We start from the raw sequence: 27,530 nt of genomic DNA, 5'->3' as shown, positions 1-27,530 counted from the left end.
AGCGGGCTTGGTGGCATCAATTCTGTTTTCGTCGAATCCACATGTATATACATATATATCTGTTGATGTGTGTATTGTGTGGGTGTATGGTCAGGAGAGGCCATCGTGTTTCTGTGTTTTCCGGCGACTAACGCTGCCGTCTTCTTGCCATCGTGTGTGTGGGTATGGGTGTGTGCGTTAATAATGTGTGTGTTAATCGTGTATGCGTGTTCAACCGCTGTGTGCAGTGCCCTGTGTTACTGCCGCATGTGCGGTGCTATTCCGGTCGTGTTTGTGGATCGTATTCTTGTGCTCCCATGTTTCTCTGTTTGGACCTGTTTCGTTTGGGCCTCTGTTGGGCTAACTTGGTGCAGATTGGTTTGAGTTATGATTTTTAATTATTGATTTATTTATTTAATGCAGGAAATCTGTTGAATAATAATTCGTGATGTTAAATTCAATTTGTACGGATAATGATTTTAAAAATCGGTGAGATTCCTAATATTTTAAAATAAATAAATTAATTCATGAAATTATCTTTGAAACGAGAATTTGATTTTACATTCAAGTCGAGTACGTAATTTAGTTGACGAATTGTGATTGAATTGTTGTTATTGAATTGACGTCGACTGATGTTTCGACGGGTAGTCCGATAAACAAAGGAGACGCTGCCCGATTTCCGGGAAACTGAATTATATAAATACGGGAACGTATCCGATGAATATTGAGACGTCGAGAAACTATATATATATATATATATATATATATATATATGTTTTATACGAAACCTGGTTGTACGATGTGATGCAATATTTTGCCAAATCGATAACCCTAATTCCGTAAAATAAAAAGTATATGTATTTTTCTGAAAACGAATACCGAACCGATCTTCGAGATTTTGAACCCTATTTGTTGCGTGTGTTATTATGATATTCATAAATATGAGTCGGGTTTGAATATCGTTGGGTAAGAATTAGTATCAAGGATATGTCAAGCATACCTAGACATCTCACGTGGGGTATTTCGACCCTGTAGGTTATAATCGAGAACCTGAAAGTGGACAATGGACTAGAGATGACCTAGTAGTCAGTCGACATGCTCAGTAGAGTATCAACAGAAAAACCTGAGTGTCGAAGTCGAATCCAACGGGATCTAGTGGTTGGACGTTAAAACCTGAGCGACAGAGTCGGCTCAGAGTTGATCAGTAATAGTTATAAAGCCCTGTAAGGCAAGTACTTCTGAACTTTCCTTCAAGATATATTTCCAATATTTTCGAACTGTTTCATAACATGTCGCTATTATTCAAAATAACTCATGTTTTATAATGTAAGTGCTATAAACTATTTAACTTTGAACCCTGGTTTTTCTTGATCTTGAGCCATAAGTCTTATTCTTTGTAAATAATCCTTTGTTGATCCTCAGACACCAAACCACACAAATATGATACTACATCCCAAATGTATAACTACCAAACACCAAACACTGAAACAAAATTGTGTGAAGACACAGAAACTTTTATACTCCAACCATTCTTTATAACATCAAAGAACCATACCTTGAAAAACCATTATTTATCTAATACCTGATCCTTTTACAGGCTGAAAACCGTTTCTCATACATACCTTGATATACCCTTATGAATCGCATTACGCTTTTGTACAAATGCTTTATCAATGTTGATGATGATCTTGCTTGTTGAATTGTATTGTTTATTACACTGAATTGTTTTAGAAGTGGATAGTTTTCTTATGTGGACCAGATTCGTGGTCAGACCAGATTCGTGGTCGAATTAGGCCAATGTGTGCCTTGGATTTAGTAATTAGAGCAGTGTTGTGTGCTTTGCTCGGGGTTAGTGCATGACTGATCAGCAGCCTAACCTTGGTTTTAAAACTTAAAATGAATATCCAATTCTAATGATTAGTTAAAAAGAAACTTGATTCATCTGAATTATCCCATTTGATCATTGTTTAACCTCAGTTATCGTTATTATGACTTGCTGAGCTAGTTAGCTCACTCTTGCGAATCTTTTTATGTATTCTACAGTTAAGAAGGATATGGTTGATAGCGAGGTTTCCCAGTTCAATGTACGAGCTAGGATTCCAGATTGAGTTGGATCGAGCTAGTAGGAGCTTATTGCGGTAGTGAGATAGTAATATTGTAAGGATAATTTTATTGTCAGTTGTAAGTTAAATTAGTTGGGATTTGGTACGTTGTAATAAAAGTTAAGGTTGTGGCTTGACTTCATACTTTAACCTGTTGCGATCCGTGGTTATATAGAGCAGGGTCATTGCAATTAATATTTCATATACAGGTTGATATATTGTGTTTATGTTGTGGACCCCAGACTTCTGACTCGGGTTTAGAGGGCGCCACAACAGTGATGATGAAAGTGATCAAGAAACAGTGTATAAGGAAAATGCTGAAAAATCTACAACTAATGAAGCACATAATTCAACATCTGTCGAGTTACAAAATGCTTCATCCGTTGGGAGACAATCTGCCTTATCTGTGGGAAGACAATCAGCTTCATCCGTCGGGACACAAAGTGCTTCATCCATCGGAACATTAAGAGAAGCTGAAAGTCATAATTGATCACTTAAAAAAAGTTCCCCATTCTCAAATCAAAGATTCACAAACTCAGAGGGAGTTTCCAATAATCAAAACTCAGTCACACATCAAGACAACAATGAGGCCTCTTCATCTAGAGCTAATCTACCTCAACAAAGAAAATGAACTAAAGATCACCCTTTTGAGCTCATCATTGGTGATGTATCTTCTAGAGTTCAAACAAGGAGAGAAACTCAAGAAGATACAGCAGCTTCCTATCTAAGGAAGAACCAAAGAAGGTAGAAGAAGCTTTCTTGGATCCTGATTGGATTTTAGCTATGCAGGAGGAGCTAAACCAATTTGAAAGGAACAAGTAATCCGGAACAAAGCTAGATTGGTTGCTAAGGGCTACTATCAACAAGAAGGAATAGATTTTGATGAAACCTTTGCTCCTATTACAAGACTTGAAGCAATCGGAATCTTTTTAGCCTATGCAGCTCATGCCAATTTCAAGGTCTATCAGATGGATGTTGTTAGGTCCCAATTTGTTTGTAGAAGGGGGGGTTGAATGCAAACAATACCGTTTCGTCGAATAAAATGCGGAATAAAATTGTGAAACAAAATTCAAGTTAAATAAAACTTTTATTAAACTTGAAAGGTGTTACAACTACGGTATCGATTACAAGGGATTAATCTCAAATCAATTATTACAAATTTAGAATAAATTCGACATGAACTTTTTCTATTTTTGTAATTAAAAGATCAAATGCTAAAAAGCGATTTGAGATTAAGTTCTAGGGATTTTAATCCGCTAGATTGATATACAAGAACAAGATAAGTATTTCTAGTTGATTAGATTTAACATTACAATCTAGAAATTATGATCTTGAATAAACAGAAGAAAGGATGAAATATTTTCTCTTTGGTTCTGCTATAATTTTCTCGTTCTGTATATCAGCTGCTCTGTTTTTGCTAAGTATTGAATAGATGATGTCTTCTGCTTCTTTTTAAATAATCACAGCCGAAGTTGTTGAGAACTGGTGTGACAATCCATTTAAGCTTGAATGACTTTCGGTGAGACAATCTATTAGAGCTAGGAAGACAATTAAAATGAACTAGCAAGACTTTCGGTATGACTATTGATTGTCATACCGATTGTCATTGTAGTACAATTGAAATTGTTTTTCTGAATACTTAATTGATTTTAATCTATTTGAAAATTCTATTAAAACAATCAACTGAATTTGCAAGACATTCGGTATGACTATCAATTGTCATACCGATTGTCATACTAGTACAATCAGTTGTCTTTTTAGAATTATCACAGATTTTAATCAATTAATATTCTGAAAATCCTTGATATTAATTCTAAATTAATTAATCAATTTAATTCAATTAATCAATAAATTAATCCTTGCAGATATAATTTATTTTCTTAATTAAATTATATGATTTAATTAATTAATGGAGAATTAATACTAACGCTGAGCAGCAACCATTCTTCTGACAATCTTCTGAAAGTCACTGAGACTTGTGAATCAATTCCGCCACTTCAATGCTGACACTCGATGTACTGTCTGGTTCATGAGTGACTAACTTTTGTGACGTTTCTTCATGTCTTGACTTTAACATTCTGATTGAATCCTTGTAATAAATTGATACCTTGACGAGATCTCTGTCACTTGATTAAATCCACGATCTTGATTTATATCACTGAGGCATGATCAAATTCTTGAACTTCTTCCAGTGAATCTTCAAGTCTGCAGATGAACAATGTTTCTTTATCCTTTGACAGATGTTACTTTGTGAGATCTCTCTGACGATTGATCCACTATTTACTTGTTACATTCTTATTTGAGTTGAGTTAAATCCTTGAATAAACGAATAGGCTTAACATATGCCTTTCAATCTCCCCCTATTTGCTTGTTAGACAATAACAACAAATACCTAGAGGATAACTCAACTAACAAATAAGAAAAAGATATAAACAGTAATGCAACGTAAATAGCAGAAAAGTTCTGGATTATATTTAACATTTTCCAGATTCCAAATGAAATTTACAAGTGAATACAAGATAGATGTTCCTCTAGCCTGAACATATAACTACATTAGACTATCTTGATTCATAACGCTCTAATCATATTACATTGAGTTTTGAGCTAATTGACTTTAGTTGTCTTCTCTTCTGACTTCACCTTCTTCTAAATCTTGAAGCAATTCCTTGTCAAAAACACGATCCTTTTCTGAAGTGAAGCTTGCAGGTCTGACTGGTTGAACTCCAACTGTCTTCAACTTATTCTTGAGTTGATTGTACCTTTTAACATTCTTCTCACAATAAGCTTGAATCAAGTCAGCAGCTTGAGTCTTCAACATGGATGAATATCCAGCAGTTCTCAAATGATGTTCCATCCAGACCAGATGCTTAGCTGAGTAGTCTTTAAGAGATTGTACATCCAGCTGACAGATTTGAAGACAATCAGACTTAAAGAATCTCACTTGATGAGGATTGTTGACCACTTGAGGACTAGCCCTGCTGGCAAACTCTTTAAGCCTTTCCCGAAGAACTTCATTCAACTCAGAGCTTCTTTTCACTTTGTTTAAAAGAACCCAAATCTCTGACAACGAACGATTCTCGAATAGATGAAGTGACACCTTGAATGATCCTTCACTCTGACAATATACAAAAATGCTCATCTCATTTAGGGATCTATCAAAAGCAGCTGTGATCCTTGAGACTTCAGTCTTGATAGCATTCATGTACATGTCATTGTTAGGATTTGATATTTCCAGCTTGTCAAGAAGATGTAAGAACTGCCTATCATTGTTAGTGCATAGCTGAGGCATATCGAGTACTCTCCTAGCTTCATCCCACTTTACACCCATCTTCAGTCTGACATCTCTTCTCCTTTCTTGAGCTTTAATGTCATGAAGACGTTGCTTCTGAAGAGTTTCTGTCCTTTGTATGTCTTTTCTCCTATCAATGATCTGTGAGACCTTCTTGAGTTCAGCTTCTTTTCTTTGCATTTCTGACTGTTCTTTCTGAAATTCTTTCTCAAACCTAGGATCCACTGTATCTTCTTCTTCCCAATCTTCAAAATCACTTTCTTCTTCAGCTTCAAATAACCCATCTTTATCTTCCTGAACTGGTTCAGTGGGGATGTCAAAAATATCGAAGTCATCCTGTTCTCCACTGTAGTAGGCATCATCAGCCTTTCCTTTATCTCCAGCAGAAGTATCTTTTTCTTTCCCTTTGGAACTACTCCCTCCTTTCTTCTCCCCCTTAGTTGAGGGATCCTCTACAGACTTTCCTTTGAAACCTCCACCACTTCCAGAGCCTGATCCTCCACCAGACGGTCCTTCAAAATAAGCTCTTTGTTCTTCATTAGGGCAATGAGAATTCTTGATCATGTAATATAAGTGCTTCATGCCTTCATTCAGATGTTCCATGCCCGTCTCTATCTTTAGAAATCTTGAGTTGTCTAGTGAATGATTCATCTCAACGAGGTCTTCAAGAGAAGTCATCCTTGTATGTAGGGAGCAGAAGTTGGATATGTCATCAGCTGATAAGTTTGGAGTGTCCTGAATAGAATTGAGCTTTGGTATTACAGCAGTCTTTAAATCTGAGATGTCATTCCTTATGATTGCAAGCTGATTGTCGACAGAGGTGGAAGAAGAAGACCGTTCAACCACTTGTTCTTTGAATGCTTGAGCTTCAGCTTGACTTTTAGCAAGTTCTTCTTTCAGGGCAGCAATCTGAGCTAACAGGTTGACAGTATCAGTGTTTGTGTGTGCTCTCACCTGAAGTTCACTCATATTTGGTTCACTCATCTCACGTGCATGTGTTTCTCTCAATATGATTGCTCGTGAGGAGTCTTCCAATTGCTGTCCTTGGGTACCTGCATTAAAAATCACCCTAGCCTCTTCAAGAGAGGTCAGTGGTGGTGCAATGGGAATTCGCGAGTCCCGATCCTCAGTCAATGCTATCAAATCTTTTGGAATAGATGTCTGAATTGCTTCAGGGATAGATTGACCGAGTTGCCCTCCACTTTCTCCAGATAAATCTGCGAGTGGAGAATCCCATAAGGGAGCCAGAGTTGTTGGATCTGGGAGGGGAGAAAATGACTCTATTAAAGATGGCGGAGAGTCAGATTTTCCCTCTGAAGCATGTGAATGCTCTTCTGCCGTAACTATGGCAGGCACTGTAACCGACTCGACGTGCACTCCTCGCTGGGTGTCCTGAGTATTATCTGGGGAAGTGTATGGTTCCATTGTGAGTAATGGAATTGTGCTTGACTCAGTACAGGATGCCATGGCCCGATGGCGAATTTCAATAGATGCATCCTGTTGAGAGAATGCCTCTAGAAACTGTTCATTTGCCATTTCAAAGTCCATGTCCTGTTGGGAGGACAAGGATGGGCTTTCAGATGCCTCAGAATAGGTTTTTCTTTTCTTAGGAGGAGGCAGAGCTGAGGGTTCACTCATATTTAACAATTTACTACTTCCTAATAATCTTCTGGGTAACATTTTTGACAGTGGGGGAGAGGGTGAGATAGAATGAGACTCTGTGTTTGGCTCTATGACCTGGGATTGAAGCTGTGGTTCTACAACTTCATGGTCAGCCCTATCAACCACTGAGGGTCTGTTAACAGAAGTAGGAAGAGAGTGAGAGAGAGGAATTTTTCGAAAATGAACTGCTGTGATTAAAATGGTTGAAAACAAAGCAGTACAAGCCTTATATAACAGCTGGTATGACAATCCGGGATTGTCATACCGATTGTCATACCAGGCAAAAAGAAGGAAAATAAAACAAATAAAAAGAGTATTAAAAATATAACTGGTATGACAATCTGATAGTCATACCGATTGTCATACCAGTACAAAATAATTCTGATATTAATTTTATTACTGGCATGACAATCAATAGTCCTACCGATTGTCTTGTCAGTTATAAAATTAATCTGATATTTTAAAATAAGCAATCATTATATACTAAAATGATTTTCAGCAAGACAATTTCAATTGTCTTGCCGATAGTCTTTCTAGTATTAATATAAAATAACTATTAACATATTTATATTTACAAGAATACTGAAATGATTTTCAGCAAGACAATTTTAATTGTCTTGCCGATAGTCTTTGCAGTATTAAAATAAAATGAATATGTACAGACATCTAATTAAGTACTGAACCTTCATTTCAAAAATAGTAAAACTGAAATAGTAAAACTGAAATAGTAAAACTTATAATTTTTACAGAAACAAAGATAATATATCAGAATTAATTATTTTTATAAAAAATAGATTTCTGTTGAATTTTAGCAAATAAAATTCATAGAAAAATATTTTTAGAGGAAATAAAATATTCTGAGATATTTTCAATTAACAAGTAGAGTAAATAACCATAGATAAGATAATATATATTACATAGAAATAAGCAAGAAATATGATAAAATGATAAAATAAATTTGCAAATGAATTTTTCATTTATGAAAAAATTTATTTGTAAATTCATTCAAGAACAGATTCCAGATATTAATTAAGTTAATCACTAAAACTATTTAACATGCCCAATTTACCAACTAATCTGGTAAATGTGGATTCGTCAAGTGGTTTAGTGAAAATATCTGCTATTTGTTCTTCTGTTGGAACAAAAAATAGTTCAACAGTACCATTCATGACGTGCTCTCTAATAAAATGATACCTGATGTCAATGTGCTTTGTCCTCGAGTGCTGCACAGGGTTGTTGGTGATGGCTATTGCACTTGTATTGTCACATAAAATAGGAATCTTGTTCAATACAGAGCCATAGTCTCGTAGTTGATTCCTAATCCACAAGATCTGAGCACAGCAGCTTCCAGCAGCAATATATTCAGCCTCGGCCGTTGAGTTGGAAACTGTTTGCTGTTTCTTGCTGTACCATGAGACTGGCCTGCTTCCTAGGAATTGACAACTTCCTGAGGTGCTTTTCCTATCAACAACACTTCCTGCGTAATCTGAATCTGTATATCCAACAAGGTTAAAACCAGATTCTTTAGGGTACCAAATACCTAGATTTGGTGTTCCCTTAAGATATCTTAAGATTCGTTTAACAGCAACGAGATGAATATCTCTAGGATCCGCTTGGAATCTTGCACATAGGCATGTAGCATACATAATATCTGGTCTACTTGCAGTAAGATAGAGTAACGAGCCAATCATACCTCTGTAGCTTGTGACATCTACCTTAATGGAGTTTTCACATGGTCCAAGCTTGACAGCTGTAGTTGATGGAGTTCTTGCTGATGCAGAATCCTCTAGATTGTACTTTTTGAGGAGTTCCTTGAGATACTTGGATTGACAAATAAATGTTCCATCTAACCTTTGATTTACTTGTAATCCAAGAAAGAACTTCAGCTCTCCCATCATGCTCATTTCAAACTTGCTGTGCATTAACTTAGCAAATCTCTTACAGAGATTATCATTAGTAGACCCAAATATTATATCATCCACATAGACTTGGACTAATATAGTATCATTCTTATGTTTCTTAGAAAAGAGAGTTTTGTCTATGACACCTCTAATAAAGCTATTTTCAATAAGAAATTCAGAGAGAGTGTCATACCATTTTCTTGGTGACTGTTTTAGCCCATAGATAGCCTTGAAAAGAAAGAAGACAAAATCCATATGATCTGGATCTTCAAAACCAGGAGGTTGCTCTACATATACCTCTTCATCCAACTTTCCATTCAGAAAGGCGCTCTTGACATCCATTTGATAAACTTTAAAGTTTGAAAATGCTGCGAATGCCAGAAATATCCTTATGGCCTCAAGTCTAGCCACTGGAGCATAGGTTTCATCATAATCAATACCTTCAGCTTGAGAATACCCTTTAGCTACCAGTCTTGCCTTGTTTCTTGTAACCACACCATCTTCATCTAGTTTATTCCTGAATACCCACCTTGTACCAACAGCTTTCTTGTGTACAGGCCTAGGTACCAGTTTCCAGACTTGTTGACTTTCAAACTGATTGAGTTCATCTTGCATAGCAATCACCCAATCTGGATCAGTTAGTGCTTCTTCAATTTTCTTAGGTTCTATCTCAGAAAGAAATCCTGAGAACAGACACTCATTTTGAGTAGCACGTCTAGTTCTGACTCCAACATCTGGATCACCAATAATCAACTCAAAAGGGTGAGCTTTATTCCAGACTGTCTGTCTTGGAAGATTTGATCTTGATGATTCGCCTTGAAATTCATTGTGATGTTGTGTCCTACTAGATGATCCTTCAGCATCTCCCCCTGAGTTGTTGCCATGTTGACTTGAAGATTCTCCGTCAGTAGCAGTGGTATCTCCATTGTTTCCAGAGTTTCCATCACTATTACCTTGAGTAATATCAGGATTAACAGGTTCTTCAACAGCAACAACCTCAGGTTCTTGACCATGTTCTGACTCTGAATCTGACATATCATCAAACTTCAGTTTCTCAGAAGGATCTTCAGTTTGGATACTAGGGAGTTTAGTGTCATCAAAAGTAACATTGACACTTTCAGTTACTTTGTGTTGATCAATGATATACACTCTATATGATCTTCTTCCATATCCAACAAAAATACCCTCATATGCCTTTGCCTCGAACTTACCACGACGATCATCTCCATCCTTGAGCACGAAGCATCTGGCACCAAATACATGAAAGTATTTGATAGAAGGTTTCTGTTCATTCAACATCTCATAAGGAGTTTTCATGAAGTCTTTGTTGATTAGAGTTCGATTCTGAGTATAACATGCAGTATTGACAGCTTCAGCCCAAAAGTACATTGGAAGACCTGATTCATTTAACATCGTTCTTGAAGCTTCAATCAATGTACGATTCTTCCTTTCTACCACTCCATTTTGCTGAGGGGTTCTAGGAGCTGAAAATTGTCTGGTAATCCCTTTGTCTGTACAGAATCCATTTAGAAGTGCATTCTTGAATTCTGTTCCATTATCTGACCTTATTGCTCTAACAGGGACGTTAGAATCTAACTCAATCATCTTGATATGATCAATCACAACTTGTGGTGTTTCATCCTTAGAGTGAAGAAACAAAACCCACGTATACTTGGAATAGTCATCAACTATCACAAGACAGTAACACTTCTTTGACATAGAAAGGATATTAACTGGTCCAAATAAATCCATGTGCAATAATTGCAGAACACCAGTTATGGAAGATGTGTCAGTGCCTTTGTGACTTGCTTTCTTTGACTTTCCTTTCTGGCAAGCCTCACATAGTCCTTCTGGAGAGAATTCCAGCTGAGGCAGACCTCTTACCAGTTCTCTTTTGACAAGAGAATTCATTGTCTTGAAATTGAGATGGGAAAGTCTCTTGTGCCATAGCCAACTCTCATTTGACGATGCTTTTGCATAGAAACAATTGACTTCAAGATTGCTTCCAGAGTTCATGTCAGCTACGAACAGATTTCCTTTCCGTATTCCCATTAAAGAGGGTTTTTCACTTTTCTTGTGCAGAATCTGACACTTCAGCTTATCGAATAAAACATTGTAGCCGTTGTCACAGAACTGACTAATGCTAAGCAGATTGTGTTCAAGTCCTTGCACAAGATATACATTTTCAATGATAACATTTCCAGCTTGCAAACAGCCATATCCCTCCGTTAAACCTTTGCTGTTATCTCCAAAGGTAACCACTGGGCCAGCTTTCTCAACCACATTTGATAGCAGGGCTCTATCTCCGGTCATATGTCTTGACGATCCACTGTCAAGAATCCACACTACCGGTTGTACCTGTTTAATGCCCTGCAATACAAATGGATTAGAACTTCTTCGGAACCCAAGCTTGGCTGGGTCCGGCATACTTGTAAAATTGGCCTTTATCAGGCAAAACAACATTCTTAATTTCACTATTCTCAACATTCTCAATGACTGAACATTTGACCTTTAAAACAGCCTTATCAGATTTATGTTTAGGCTTAGGCACAAATGTCTCCTTTCTAACTTTAGGAGGACTAGCAGTCTTAGACCTATCATGCTTTCTATTATTCACATGCTGACGAGGAGTAGTCTTATCATTAGAAGCATGCTTACCATTAAAATAAGCAAACAACAGATTAAAAGCACAAGACATACAATCAGGAACACCACATGCTTTATGAGAAGGATTAACAATAGGCAACTTATGCATGGTAGACATGGCATTTGTGCTATCCAACTCATGTGTGTCTGAGTTAGTCTCAGTTGCTTTCACAACCTTGACTGGAACTTTTGACACACTTGACTTGGAGACAGTTTTCCCATTAGCATTATCTTCAGCACGAATTTCTTCTTGAATAATAAAAGAGGTCTCATCAAATGGTTCAGCAATTGATTCCTTATAGAGGGGTTCATCAACACCCTTAAGCACATGTGGTACTTCCCTGCCTTTAGCACATACATGAGGAGGGGAGTTTATGCCTAATTTTCCAATAGCAGCATTGTAATCATAACCTATTCCATGTGTTTGATTAACAGCTTGCTTATTGTAAAACTCTTTGGACTTCGAACAAGAATTAAAGTAAGCTTTAACCTTAGCCTCAAGACCGGTGATCTTGTCTTTGAGAATAGTTTCGAGTTGTCTATAACAGTCAACTCTATTCTCTAGAAAAGATACTTGGTCTTTAAGTTTATCTTGATTAATGTGCACAAGTCTTAATTCATTGACCTCTTTCTCAAGGTCTTTGATTTGTTGATTTAACAATTCATTATCACGACGAGCACAATCTAAGTTACCTCTTAGATGATAAACCATTTCAGCATCAGAAAGTTTTACCTCTTTTCTTGACGATGAGGTGCTTGCATCACTAGCCATGAGAGCAAGATTCCCAACTTCTTCATCTTCACTGTCAGTATCATCCCAACTTCTTCCCTTTGCCAGGTACGCCCTTTCAGATTTACTCTTCTGATTAGAATCATAAGAGTTCTTCCTTGCCTGTTTTGGCTTTCTGCATTCTGTGGCAAAGTGTCCCAACTCATTACAGTTGAAGCATCGGATGGTGCTTCGATCAACCATCCCTGTTTTATACCCACCACTGCTGGTGTTAGAGGATGAAGATCCACCTTTCTGGAATCTGTTGTAGTTGGACTTGTACTTGAACTTGGGATTCCTTTTGAATCTGACATTTGAGAATCTCTTGACAATCAGGGCCATTGACTCATCCTCCAATTGCTCCAGTTCTTCCAAGGAATAATAATCATCTCCTGATTGATTGGTAGTAGGAGAATCAAATTCTGCTACTATAACATTGTCTTCAACCTTGGAAGACTGTACCATTCTGTCTGACTGTTGAGATTGTTGTTGATATAGTGGTTGTTGTTCATCAGCTACCAGAGCAGTAGACGTGCTGACCACCCTTCCTTTCCCGTAAACTTCCTTCTGCTGAATCTGCTCCAACTCATAAGTCTTTAACACACCATAGAGCCTTTCCAAAGAAATCTCACTCAGATCTCTTGCTTCTCTTATGGCAGTGATTCTATGTTCGAGATGAGTTGGCAGTGTCAAAAGGAACTTTTTGTTGACCTCCCTGATGGAATAGTATTTACCATTAATATTCAGGTTATTGATCAATGCATTGTACCTCTCAAACACTTCAGTGATTCCTTCTCCTGGATTGGATTTAAAGTATTCATACTCAGAGGTTAGGATTTCTAGTTTGTTCTCCCTAACTTCCTCTGTGCCTTCATTAATAATCTCAATAGTTTCCCAGATATGTTTGGAATCTTTACAATTCATCACATGTCTATTCATTAGGGGATTAAGGGAATCTACTAAGATTAATTGAAGGCTAGCATCCAGGGAAGCTTCTTCTATTTCAGCAGGAGAGAAGTCCTCAGGATCCTTCACATAAGTTCTCGCTTTGGTGATCACCACATCATTTTCTATTACCTCTGGTTCAATAACCATAGGTATTTTTGGACCCTTCTTCAACACTTGCAAATATTTGGGATTAGCAACCTGTAAAAACAGTAGCATCTTCTTCTTCCACATCACATAATTTTCTTTATCGAAAAGTGGAATTTTAACGGTTCCAACTTTTTGTGTAGTCATTATGAATTTTTTGAGTGAATAAAAATTCGAGAAGTGAAAGAAACACAAAAGTCTAGGATCTTGATTTGTACGTTAATCAGAAGGCTCTGATACCAATTGTTAGGTCCCAATTTGTTTGTAGAAGGGGGGGTTGAATGCAAACAATACCGTTTCGTCGAATAAAATGCGGAATAAAATTGTGAAACAAAATTCAAGTTAAATAAAACTTTTATTAAACTTGAAAGGTGTTACAACTACGGTATCGATTACAAGGGATTAATCTCAAATCAATTATTACAAATTTAGAATAAATTCGACATGAACTTTTTCTATTTTTGTAATTAAAAGATCAAATGCTAAAAAGCGATTTGAGATTAAGTTCTAGGGATTTTAATCCGCTAGATTGATATACAAGAACAAGATAAGTATTTCTAGTTGATTAGATTTAACATTACAATCTAGAAATTATGATCTTGAATAAACAGAAGAAAGGATGAAATATTTTCTCTTTGGTTCTGCTATAATTTTCTCGTTCTGTATATCAGCTGCTCTGTTTTTGCTAAGTATTGAATAGATGATGTCTTCTGCTTCTTTTTAAATAATCACAGCCGAAGTTGTTGAGAACTGGTGTGACAATCCATTTAAGCTTGAATGACTTTCGGTGAGACAATCTATTAGAGCTAGGAAGACAATTAAAATGAACTAGCAAGACTTTCGGTATGACTATTGATTGTCATACCGATTGTCATTGTAGTACAATTGAAATTGTTTTTCTGAATACTTAATTGATTTTAATCTATTTGAAAATTCTATTAAAACAATCAACTGAATTTGCAAGACATTCGGTATGACTATCAATTGTCATACCGATTGTCATACTAGTACAATCAGTTGTCTTTTTAGAATTATCACAGATTTTAATCAATTAATATTCTGAAAATCCTTGATATTAATTCTAAATTAATTAATCAATTTAATTCAATTAATCAATAAATTAATCCTTGCAGATATAATTTATTTTCTTAATTAAATTATATGATTTAATTAATTAATGGAGAATTAATACTAACGCTGAGCAGCAACCATTCTTCTGACAATCTTCTGAAAGTCACTGAGACTTGTGAATCAATTCCGCCACTTCAATGCTGACACTCGATGTACTGTCTGGTTCATGAGTGACTAACTTTTGTGACGTTTCTTCATGTCTTGACTTTAACATTCTGATTGAATCCTTGTAATAAATTGATACCTTGACGAGATCTCTGTCACTTGATTAAATCCACGATCTTGATTTATATCACTGAGGCATGATCAAATTCTTGAACTTCTTCCAGTGAATCTTCAAGTCTGCAGATGAACAATGTTTCTTTATCCTTTGACAGATGTTACTTTGTGAGATCTCTCTGACGATTGATCCACTATTTACTTGTTACATTCTTATTTGAGTTGAGTTAAATCCTTGAATAAACGAATAGGCTTAACATATGCCTTTCAGATGTCAAAAGTGCTTTTCTGAATGGAGATTTGGAGGAGAAAGTCTATGTTAGTCAGCCTCCTGGTTTTGAAGATCCAAATTTTCCAGAATATGTCTACTATCTTATAAAAGCACTTTATGGACTGAAGCAAGCACCTAGAGCCTGGTATGACACTTTGTCAAAGTTTATTTTGGAAAATCACTTCACAAGAGGTACTGTTGTAAAACTTTATTCTTTAGAAATGTTAATGGCTCTAGTATACTTGTTCAAATCTATGTAGATGATATTATATTCGGTTCTACAGATGAAAAACTTTGCAAAAAGTTTGCCAAATTGATGCAAAGTAAGTATGAAATGAGCATGATGGGAGAACTAACTTACTTTATTGGTTTACAAGTTAAGCAAGTTAGTGATGGAATATTTATTAGTCAAACTAAATACATTCATGATCTTTTAAAGAAGTTTGATTTAATGGATTGCACATCTGCAAAAACTCCCATGGCCACTACAACTAAGCTTGAAATAAACACTACTAAAAATTCTGTGGATATTTCAAGCTATAGGGGTATGGTTGGTTCACTTCTGTACTTAACAACTAGTAGGCCAGATATAATGTTTGATACTTGTCTTTGTGCTAGATTTCAGGCTGATCCTAGAGAATCTCACTTAGTGTAATAACCCCCAAAATTTTGAACTTTTTGTAACCCTTATGAATAGTGTTTTAGCTGAATGAGAAAACTTTTGATGCCACACTATGTAGGGGTTCTGTTATGGATATTCTGAGATTTTATTAGTATTCTATATGGTATATAAGTGTATGTAAAGATCGTCAGAATCCAATTTCGAACACTTTGATTTTTCCCGGAAATCCACTAGATACGGAAAGAATTGAGTATAAGGTAACAGGATAAAAAGGATTTAAATTAAAGGATTATAAGAGAGGATCATAAAAGGAATATAATATATTGAGAAAGGTTAAGGGAACCTAAGTAATAAGATCCCGGGTATAATCCCTCAAACGATAAACGAAAATGAAAGTTAAGTGAACCGTATAACAGATCAGCGGTCATTAGGCAAACAATTAGGAAGTTAATCAAAGAGATTAGAGGGGATGATGTCATCCAACCAATGAGAAGAGGACAAAGAGGGGAAGATGACATCACATGATGACATAAGCATTACATAGGGAGGAAGGAGATGTGGTTGAATGATAACCACACAAAATCAAGGTTAATTAGGTAATTAACCTAAAACAAATCAAAATTCAACCAACCAAGCCAATCATTTCATTTTTCACCAAACAAAACACAAAATATTTCTCTTCACCAAGAACTTGCTCTCGGCTTTTTACACTTTCAAAGAAAAGAAATTTCAAAATCCAAGATCCAAGCTTCCTAAATTGGTAAGATAATTCCCTAGTATTTCTTATGCATAGTTATGGCTATCTTATGAGTTTAAGCCTCTAATTCATTCTCAATCTTCTCCAAGAAATCAATGAAGAAGACAATGAATAGTGATTTCAAGGTTTTTAACTTGATTTTTCTTGCTTTTCCTTTAAGATCCAAGCATCCCTAAGACTCCTCAAGGCTTCCTAAGGCTTCCTAGCTACTCACACCACTTCAAGGAAGGTATATCATCTCCAAACCCTAGCTTTACTTGGTATATTAGGATGATTTTGGTTGTTATGGAATTAGAGTAGCTTAATGATTGTTGGTTTAGAGTTGGGTTGGAATGGTGGTGAATGAATTGTGAAATCTTATGATTTGGTTAAAGAATATAGTATAGTTTAAATTCAAGTTTTAGGATTAAGTAAATTGATTACAATGAGTTGATTTGGGGCTGATGTAGTGTGATATGGATGGGCTTTGATTGTAAGAAAGTATTGGGGTTGTTTGATGATTAAATTGGAATGGTATAAATTTGGGAAATCGCGTAAACATAGCCGTCGTAATGTCCGATTTACTTTAAACTACTTTTGTACATAACATTAGGACCCGAGAACTCCCTGATAGGTTTTGACCATTTCCATTTTTAGATAGTTCATGTTACGAGCTTCGTTTTGATATATGGTTCGTTTGATTCCGATGTACGGTTTAGGAGAAACGGCCGTTTTAAGTAACGACGTTTCGCGAATGAACCATTACCCCTCGCCTTACTTTGAAATAGAGGTTAAAGACCTTAAAGGGTTAATTAATGTATGAAACAATTATGTTAAGTGGATTAGGCAGTTGGTAAGGTACTCGCGAAAGAATCGCCTTAAAACCCTTAATGGTTAAATTATTAAAAATGGTGGAGCCAAGGGTACTCGAGCGACTTAAGTAAATCGTTAAGCGCGAAAGCGAACGTTAGGACTCTAAATGGTTAAAGTCTAGTTTCTTAAGCGACTGGGGTTTAATTCCGACTTATGTTGTTGTTCATAGGTTATCGGACCCACTCTAAGCTTAAGCCTATCCGGGAGCACTCAGGCAAGTTTTCTATCCGTTATACTGTTGTTGTGATGTATACACTTGTATATGCATTATCTTGTGATAGATGCATGATGGTTAAATTAGCAAATTCTTGCGATATATTGTAGCATGTGATATGGTACATATGCATGCCTGTTTCGTATTCTTGCCATATATATTTGTTGGTTCAGTTGATAATACCTATGCTAGAGAATAGCGGTAATTTGCATATACCCTTAGTATAGGAACCCAAAGGTGAAAACATTTTCTAAAACCGGGAGTCGAGGATCCCGAGTAGATTTTATATATATATATATGGTTATAGTTTTCAAAACTATTAATCGAATAAGATTTATTCGATAACTTTATATTATTTATTGAATATTACTTGAATATTCATTCGAGGACTTATGACTCCTTTATATTATTTATTGAATATTATTTGAATATTTATTCGAGGTATTATGACTCCTCTTATTATTTAATAATATTCTTTATTTTATTAAAGAATAATGTTTCGATAATCAATCTTACTTTTGATTATTCAAATAAAGATATTACTTTTGTATAAGTATATTTTGGTTATTTAAGAGTCATTTCAACTATAAGTTTTACAACATCTACTTCAATTATTTTTATAAAGATTATTCTTTATGGGAATATTATTTAAATAATAATATTCAGATATTTTTATATATTGGGACTGATTTATTTTATTAAATCAGCATCACTCCAAACATTCTTAAAAATGTTTTCGAGTCTTCAAAATGATTTTTAAAAAGTTAGAGCGGATCCTAAAACTCATTTTTATATTTAAGATCCTCCTTTCGAATGGGATTTAAATACTCGCTCAAAACCTGAGGGATCCGGCTCTGTGGTGTATTTTATATTCGCAACAAGGTTGCTATTCTGATAAAAGAGTTTTTGATTACTTACCCAACACTCGGGAAGTAAAATTCTTGGAACAAGTTAATCCATTAACAGGCATCGCCTGGGAAATATTGGTGAGTTTTCCTTTCCAACTAGATACGACTTCTTGGTGGAGCCGTACCAACAAGTTTCTACTTGGGGAAAGGGGGGACGAGCTTTACGTTTCAGAGTCATGGGTTTCATCTGAACTAGGAGTGGTGTAAGTGGTCGAGTAGCGCCGGCCCAGCCTAATTATATTGGCCCAAATGGCCCGGAAGTTCCGCTAAGGCGGTCCATTCCTTAGGAGTTCAGTGTTCGGTTGACAAGTAAATCCGACAGGTTCTCCTCTACATGTAGAAAATGGTGGGGTTGTACTACTACGACTGATCATCGTAAGTGGTCTTCCTGGCGCGGCAAACTCCCGTAATGAGTTCATCATCCAATTGGATATTTCTGCAACACTACCCAGAGCACTTCGATAGAAAGGCTACGGTTGGGTGATTGTTGAGTGTTGGCAGGGTCAAGTTTTCAAAATGATGTTTGCATCAAATGAAATATCTCATAACCTCATTTTATTTTGATGATATTTTAAAGATTTAATCTATTTAAGTATTATCGTGTAGTCTCATCTATGTGATGAACTTTTGAACTAATTATAACTTGAACGGTGGTAGTTCAAGTAGTATTTGGAAAAGATATAAGTATATTGGAGTATCTTGTAACTTCATCTTTTAAACTTATATCTAGTAAATGATTATCTTATGCATGTCAAAGATTTTCAGAAAAACGTTGAGACAAGGTTAGATATATGAGATCACCTTGCGACGATATTTTTATAAAGTTATAAACTGGAACTCTGTGTATATTATACATGTCAGAGGATTTTAAAGATTGTGAAAAGTATATATGTATATATATACTGAATATTTTGCGACTTGGTCGCGTTAAGATATCAGCTTGGTTCATTTCTTCTTGACCAAGACTTTCATGAGTACTATGAGAATGCTCATATATTGTTAATCATTATACATATTATTTTGGTGGGCTTGCTGCTCACCCTTGCTTTCTTCTTTCATCACACAACAACAGATAGAAAAGATGAATATGACCAAGCTCCCGATTCGCAAGCGATTGGGAAACGTTCTGCAGTTTTCTATAGGCGTTGATGTCGCTGTAGCTGAGGTAGGAACTACCAATAGGCTAGGCTTTCAACTTTTAATGTACCAGATTTATGTATATTTATGAATTATAATAATGGCAAAGAAATGTAAATTTATTCAGAAACCCGTTTAAGGTGTATTGGCATATAATTGTGGAATAAAACGACTTGTGATTATTTTTTTGGATATTCATCTCTGAGACTATAACTTGTGGTGTGTGTGTTTATTGTGGGGTCACAGTACAGAGTAGTTGATTATTTATTAAGATTGGGTGTTATTAAGGGAAATGGAACTCGTGATAGCCCGGATCCCCGACCCCGGATTTGGGGGTGTTACAGAAGTGGTATCAGAGCTAAGCGTTATAAACCTCAGAGATGATGTGATGTTAAGATAATAAGTTCACTAAGATAATAAGAACTCTTTCCAAGTTCATAGTCGGGCTACCTAACGTAGTACTGACAGTTAAAACCCTTACGGGAACCCTTATAAATATCGTGATAGTAACATAGTTCATTCTCGTATAGGGCAGCGGGGCACCGAACCTTGAGGTTCAGGAGCATCTACATGAGGATGTTTTATTACAAGTTGGAGATCAAATTGTGAATCCGATGGAGTACCCTAATGAGGGACCGGATGAGATTCATATTGAGAATGTTACGGTTGAGGATGTTATTCCGAAAAGGATTGTGGCTGAGGAGGATCTCATGGAGGATCCTGATGAGAATGAAGAGAGGACCGGTGAGGAATTGATGACCGTAGTCAGGGCGACTACCAGAGCAAGAATGGCCGCGAGGGTGGCACTAGAGGATGAAGAGTTACCAAGGGCACAAAGGTTAATGAGGGCAGAAGGAGTGGGGCCTTCCACGACCCCAATTATACCAGTATCAGACCCTCTTCCAGAGGTTCCTGTAGACATCCATGAGGTTCCACCAATTCCTGTTCCCTCCCCTGTATAGAGCCCAGCACCTACTGAGGAAATGCCACCTTTATCTCCTGCACCATTGTCACCTGATACCGTGCTTGGTTATCCGTTTGGATCTCCTGGGTCTGCGCCACCTGCACCCCATGGACTGCTAGATGCTACCACTCAGGCTTCTCTTATCGCCAATTATCACATGACTTTGGGTGGCCTGTCCGAGGCCCGTAATGTTAGGAGTGATCTGTTGGATCGACTTACTGCACCAAGGATTGAGGGCGGGGTACTTCCGGCGGGATTAGCTCATAGCATGGAAAGGATTGAGGCTACCACCCGTGTTACAGCTAGAGGCCATCTTGAGGGTCAGATTGATCCAGCTCTACTTGCAACTATCTTAGACCTCATCACCTCTGTGATGGAGCAGGTTAGGGATGTCGTGCGTGCCCGCATTTCTTAATCCATGGTAGTGTGCAGAGCCAGAGCAATCAGACAAGGGTTTCATGTAGCACCGCTTTTGGAGGATTAGCCTAAGTTATGAATGATTAGTTTTAAGGACTAGATAATTATCTATGGTACTACTTTTGGGATAGAAGCGATCAGATCACATGATGTAATTCTCTTTAATATGTTCAGTTGTTGTACCCTCGAACAAATGGTTATGTATATATTCATTAATTTCAGTTCAGATCAGTTTGTTTGTGATAAGATCACATTGTTAATTGCTCTAGTAACACTTAAGAGAGTGTCATGAAGTTTATCGAACTTGAGAATTCATAATTTACAATCGTGCAAGGGCTGAACGAGGGAAAGACTTAAGCAAAGTAAGTAAGACAAATATCCAGAGATTCTCAAAAAAAAATTCAAGTAATATGCCCCCACAAGGAATAAGATTAGGGGCAAAACCTTGAATGTGATAATCAGGGAGGTCACAATTAAGATATAAGGAACCCAGAATATAATAAAGTGGAAAATGAGGATTTTAAATTTAAAGATGACCCCAATTATGGGGAGTAGGAAGAAATATTTAGACTGAGAAAACAGAAGTCGAGCGAGATAGGGAGACCCGAGACGGTACTCCTATACGGAAATTCATGGACCTGTCTAAACAGAACTTATACTTTATTCCCAACCACCACCTTGAGGGAAACAATGTAGTGGGAAATTCTTTCAGGAGCTTTAAGTCGCTAAGCTCTCAGAGCTCCAAGGAACGAGCTGACCCAGCCGAGGCAAGAGCCTGGATAAAGGAAATAGAGGAATCATTTGAGATTCTGAATGATTGACGAATCACAAAAGACTGTTTTTGTCACTTACCCTCCTAAGAGAGAGATCACCCGCTGGTGAAAGGCCAAGGAAGGCACGGAGCAAGAGATTATAATAAACTGATTTAAGTTCAGTCAATTGTTTTCAGGAAAGTACTTCCCAAGGTTATGGAGATAATGTAAAAGCTTTGGAGCTAGAACAAAAGCGGATAAGTATGATGAATTATGAATCTAAGTTGTAAAAGTTGTCAAGATTCGTTCTGAGGACACGAATCCAGAATGACGGGATGTTTGAAATCAATGCTTATGTTGTGTTGGTTCATGAAATAATGATAAGAGAAAGGAAAATAAAAAGAAATCGAAGTGGAAAGGAATATAAAGGCAATAGAGTTTGAGGAATGATAAGGGAGTTGGGTATAAGGAAACCCTAAAGACTCGTAGCAATAGAAAAGTATGTAATCGTCAGGATGAGGGTGATTCACCATGAGTTAAAATTGATGGTTGAAGGCATAAGAGATACATATATTTTATCCCCTGTAAGTTGGGAGGATTCGAGGAAACCTTGAGATAGTTTGAAGGATAAATAATGAGACGCGGATAGACTGAGGAGAAAAGGAAGTAGGAAATTAGGAAAATTGGATGAAGGAAGTGACCTTCAAGAATATGAAGTGTAAGACCGGTGGCTTGATACCCAGAAAGGGAGACGCCAGGTATAAAAGATATCCCAACATTGAGAGGACTGTTGAAATAAACAACAAAAGTAAATAAGGAATTATTAAGAAGAAGTTCCCGTTGAACACGACCAATATCTTCCAGAACATCCCTGTTGTCATTACCAAATTAGGAAAGAAAAGCGGGTAAACATTGTTATCTTTTGAAGGCCATATGGGTTGACCTCAGTTTGAATAAGGAAGCTATTGTGAAATTGGTATAGACTATCGAGGTGGGAATGATTGAATAAGATAATCTATCAAGGATATATGACTTGATTTATCCATGGAAGGATGCATGTACCTTTTTAAAGGTGGAATTAAGGATAGAACATCGGTAACTTAAAATGAATCATAGGGGAATGCATAAAGGTTGGCATTTCACCTTTAATAGGGATAGTATGAGTTTTGACAGTATAAATTGGAAAGGATTAAGGTAATAACAACCTTTAAGTATCAGTGGGGAAATTTTTCAGAAACATATAGACAATGGTTCTAGTATTAGTAAAGGGTATTTCGATATGCCCTGTATCTAGGGAATACAGGAGGATCGATTCAAGGATGACCTTAGAGGTTTTACAAGGAGAAAGGTAATATTCGAAATTCTCAAGAATAGAAATGTTGATAAAGGAAATATGACGTAATTATAATGATGCCAAGTGGGGCACATGTTAAACCACGAGAAAGTATGGATCGAACCAGTAATGGTCAAAATTGTTCAGGGCAATTAGGACTTAAGATAAAAGATGTTCTAATTATGATTGAGAGTCAGTCATGACAGTGATTAACCTCTAAAGACTGAGGCAATAACTTATGGAAAAATGGTGATATTGTTTTTTTACTCACCAGATTTTAAGGAAAACATCTTCACATAAGCAGTGATTGAAATGAGGTAGAAAATTTATTTGGAGTTGGTTAAAATGACATTGACTGTAAGGGAATTTTACTATCAGGAAAGGCCAAAGAGGTGGTCGACACTTTAAAGGTAAGAGGATAATTATCGGCGCTCGTGCCAGAAGAATAGAATGATAATGGTTAAAGCCGTGAAGATGGTATTATGGTTTGGAAGATTGACATTCCTTCTGATGACTGTGCAATACCCAACCGTAATAGTAGTTGGTAAAGGTTTAATTCGTGTAATCGCCATGAGCGGGCTATCTATCTTAGAAGGTCCTATCTTGGGAGTAATCCAGGACCATATTTCAAAAAGGACTAAACGAACCTTGAGTTAAGTCTTCTATTTAAGGCATACGATTAAGAATGGTATTCACCTGCTATCGTTGCTTTGACTGAAACTCTTCTACAATTTTATCTGCTTCATGTCATGTATGTATGTCAGGATCAGGAGTGTTCTTCATGAATCAGGAATGGTGATTATGTTACCTCCCTAGAAGGATTTGATACGACATGTATGGACTCCGTATGGTTAGATATTAAGATTTCATGGAACGTGAATGAAGACAGTAGGTCAGTAGTGGACCATAGTAATGCAGCAATGATTCTGCGAGTAATGAGCTGATTACAACCGTGAGAGTTGTATAGGAATGGATGTTTAGATTGAGTACCACTAATCGGGTCGTGGTAGTGTATAAGTTATCATTGATAGACTAATTAAGTAGAGTATCTACCTATTGAATATTTATTCCCTCTTATGAAAAGAGAGTCGTATTACTATATGAGGAAGGTTGCGGTGCAAGCATAGGATTCTAGTAACGATGATGTCTAGAATGAGATCCCAGATTCGATTTTCGATATCGAGGGAGTTTCAAAGGTGATTGTGTATAAGCTCGAGGAAGAGCATGGGTCCATAGAATGATGGACGGAATAGCAAAAATATTTAAGCATGTGAAATGCGATGCGATAATACTTGATGTTGATATATATACACATATGTTTGTTCTCCTATGACAAACCTCTATAATTCAGAGGTAGGTTCCAAGCCAGATATTTTGTGGCAGTATAATTTTTTTTTCATATATACAATTCTCTTTAATTCGTTCTTTTCTCTTCTTTTCATTTCATATAAGCTGAGAAGAACAACCCTTCCAGAAGGGGAGGTATTGCCGAATGACTATCTATCTGTGTGATAGAAGCCGAGTAGGATACGAGCTATTGTTTAATTGCTTGTCAAGTACTAAAGGCTGGCTACCTTCTGTACTAACTATGCGATATAACAAGTGTTCATGATCATAGTGATCTCTCAATAAGTTCTTTTACTTCTATATGATTGATCAAACCTTGGAAAATGGAAACAGCTGAGAAAGGAGTAGTAAAGTTATGGTGGTAGTCAGAATGGGAGCACATTCGTGATACTAAGGTTGACATGGTTATTAAAAGGTTATAGAACGCTAACGAGCAAAAGTATAACCAGTATAATATTAGGAACGGAAGGTAGTAGCGATTACGAACTGGAAAAGAATGGGTATTGAGAAGCAAAAGCTATAATGCTAGAAGCTATGATGGGAGCCGGTGCAATAGACTTGAAAGAATTTAGAATGATCACTTAACACGGATTGAGTTTTCTTACGACAATAGATCATATGTCAGTATTGAGGTATCGCCTTATGAGATCCTTGAGGGAAGACAATGTCGATCTCCCTTATGTTAGGATGAAGTTGTAGAGCGCGAGATGCTCGGACCCGCAGTAGTCCAAAGGACCAGGGATATAATAGATCTAATCAGAGGACGACTGGTAGTAACCCAAGATGGACATAAGAGGTATGCTGATTTGACTCAAAAGGACAAAGAGTATGAAATAGGGGACCTAGTAATGTTATAGGTATCCCTTGGAAAGGATTGATGAGGTTCGGAAAGAAAGGAAAGCTAAGTCTACAATTTGTTGGACCCTTGGATATATTAAGACATTTTGGGAAGTTAGCATATGAGCTAGCCCTACCCCCGAACATGTAGCAAGTCATAACGTATTCCACGTATCAATGTTAAGGAAGTATAATTCGGATGCCAGATAAATAGGGGCATATGAGCGCATAGACATGCAACCCGGCGTAACCTATATGGAGCAAACCAGGAAGGGTTATAGAGTAAAAAGGAACAAGTGCTTAGGAGAAGGGTTATCAAACTATTCAGAGTTTGATGGAAGAACCACAATATGGGAAAATTTACTCGAGAGTTAGAAAGTGCAATGTTAAGAAAGTATCCCTATTCATTTTCTATCTGATTCCGGGACGGAATCCTTTTAAGGAGGGGAGACTGTAATAACCCCCAAAATTTTGAATTTTTTGTAACCCTTATGAATAGTGTTTTAGCTGAATGAGAAAACTTTTGATGCCACACTATGTAGGGGTTCTGTTATGGATATTCTGAGATTTTATTAGTACTCTATATGGTATATAAGTGTATGTAAAGATCGTCAGAATTCAATTTCGAACACTTTGATTTTTCCCGGAAATCCACTAGATACGGAAAGAATTGAGTATAAGGTAACAGGATAAAAAGGATTTAAATTAAAGGATTATAAGAGAGGATCATAAAAGGAATATAATATATTGAGAAAGGTTAAGGGAACCTAAGTAATAAGATCCCGGGTATGATCCCTCAAACGATAAACGAAAACAAAAGTTAAGTGAACCGTATAACAGATCAGCGGTCATTAGGCAAACAATTAGGAAGTTAATCAAAGAGATTAGAGGGGATGATGTCATCCAACCAATGAGAAGAGGACAAATAGGGGAGGATGACATCACATGATGACATAAGCATGACATAGGGAGGAAGGAGATGTGGTTGAATGATAACCACACAAAATCAAGGTTAATTAGGTAATTAACCTAAAACAAATCAAAATTCAACCAACCAAGCCAATCATTTCATTTTTCACCAAACAAAACACAAAATATTTCTCTTCACCAAGAACTTGCTCTCGGCTTTTTACACTTTCAAAGAAAAGAAATTTCAAAATCCAAGATCCAAGCTTCCTAAATTGGTAAGATAATTCCCTAGTATTCCTTATGCATAGTTATGGCTATCTTATGAGTTTAAGCCTCTAATTCATTCTCAATCTTCTCCAAGAAATCAATGAAGAAGACAATGAATAGTGATTTCAAGGTTTTTAACTTGATTTTTCTTGCTTTTCCTTTAAGATCCAAGCATCCCTAAGACTCCTCAAGGCTTCCTAAGGCTTCCTAGCTACTCACACCACTTCAAGGAAGGTATATCATCTCCAAACCCTAGCTTTACTTGGTATATTAGGATGATTTTGGTTGTTATGGAATTAGAGTAGCTTAATGATTGTTAGTTTAGAGTTGGGTTGGAATGGTGGTGAATGAATTGTGAAATCTTATGATTTGGTTAAAGAATGTAGTAGAGTTTAAATTCAAGTTTTAGGATTAAGTAAATTGATTATAATGAGTTGATTTGGGGCTGATGTAGTGTGATATGGATGGGCTTTGATTGTAAGAAAGGATTGGGGTTGTTTGATGATTGAATTGGAATGGTATAAATTTGGGAAATCGCGTAAACATAGCCGTCGTAATGTCCGATTTACTTTAAACTACTTTTGTACATAACATTAGGACCCGAGAACTCCCTGCTAGGTTTTGACCATTGCCATGTTTAGATAGTTCATGTTACGAGCTTCGTTTTGATATATGGTTCGTTTGATTCCGATGTACGGTTTAGGAGAAACGGCTGTTTTAAGTAACGACGTTTCGCGAACGAACCATTACCCCTCGCCTTACTTTGAAACAGAGGTTAAAGACCTTAAAGGGTTAATACATGTATGAAACAATTATTTTAAGTGGATTAGGCAGTTGGTAAGGTACTCGCGAAAGAATCGCCTTAAAACCCTTAATGGTTAAATTATTAAAAATGGTGGAGCCAAGGGTACTCGAGCGACTTAAGTAAATCGTTAAGCGCGAAAGCGAACGTTAGGACTCTAAATGGTTAAAGTCTAGTTTCTTAAGCGACCGGGGTTTAATTCCGACTTATGTTGTTGTTCATAGGTTATCGGACCCACTCTAAGCTTAAGCCTATCCGGGAGCACTCAGGCAAGTTTTCTATCTGTTATATTGTTGTTGTGATGTATACACTTGTATATGCATTATCTTGTGATAGATGCATGATGGTTAA

Source organism: Apium graveolens, chromosome 9, assembly GCF_009905375.1.
Source record: "Apium graveolens cultivar Ventura chromosome 9, ASM990537v1, whole genome shotgun sequence".
In the NCBI taxonomy this organism is placed as follows: Eukaryota; Viridiplantae; Streptophyta; class Magnoliopsida; order Apiales; family Apiaceae; genus Apium; species Apium graveolens.
The sequence above is the reverse complement of the archived record's forward strand: the minus strand, read 5'-3'. Positions refer to the sequence as shown.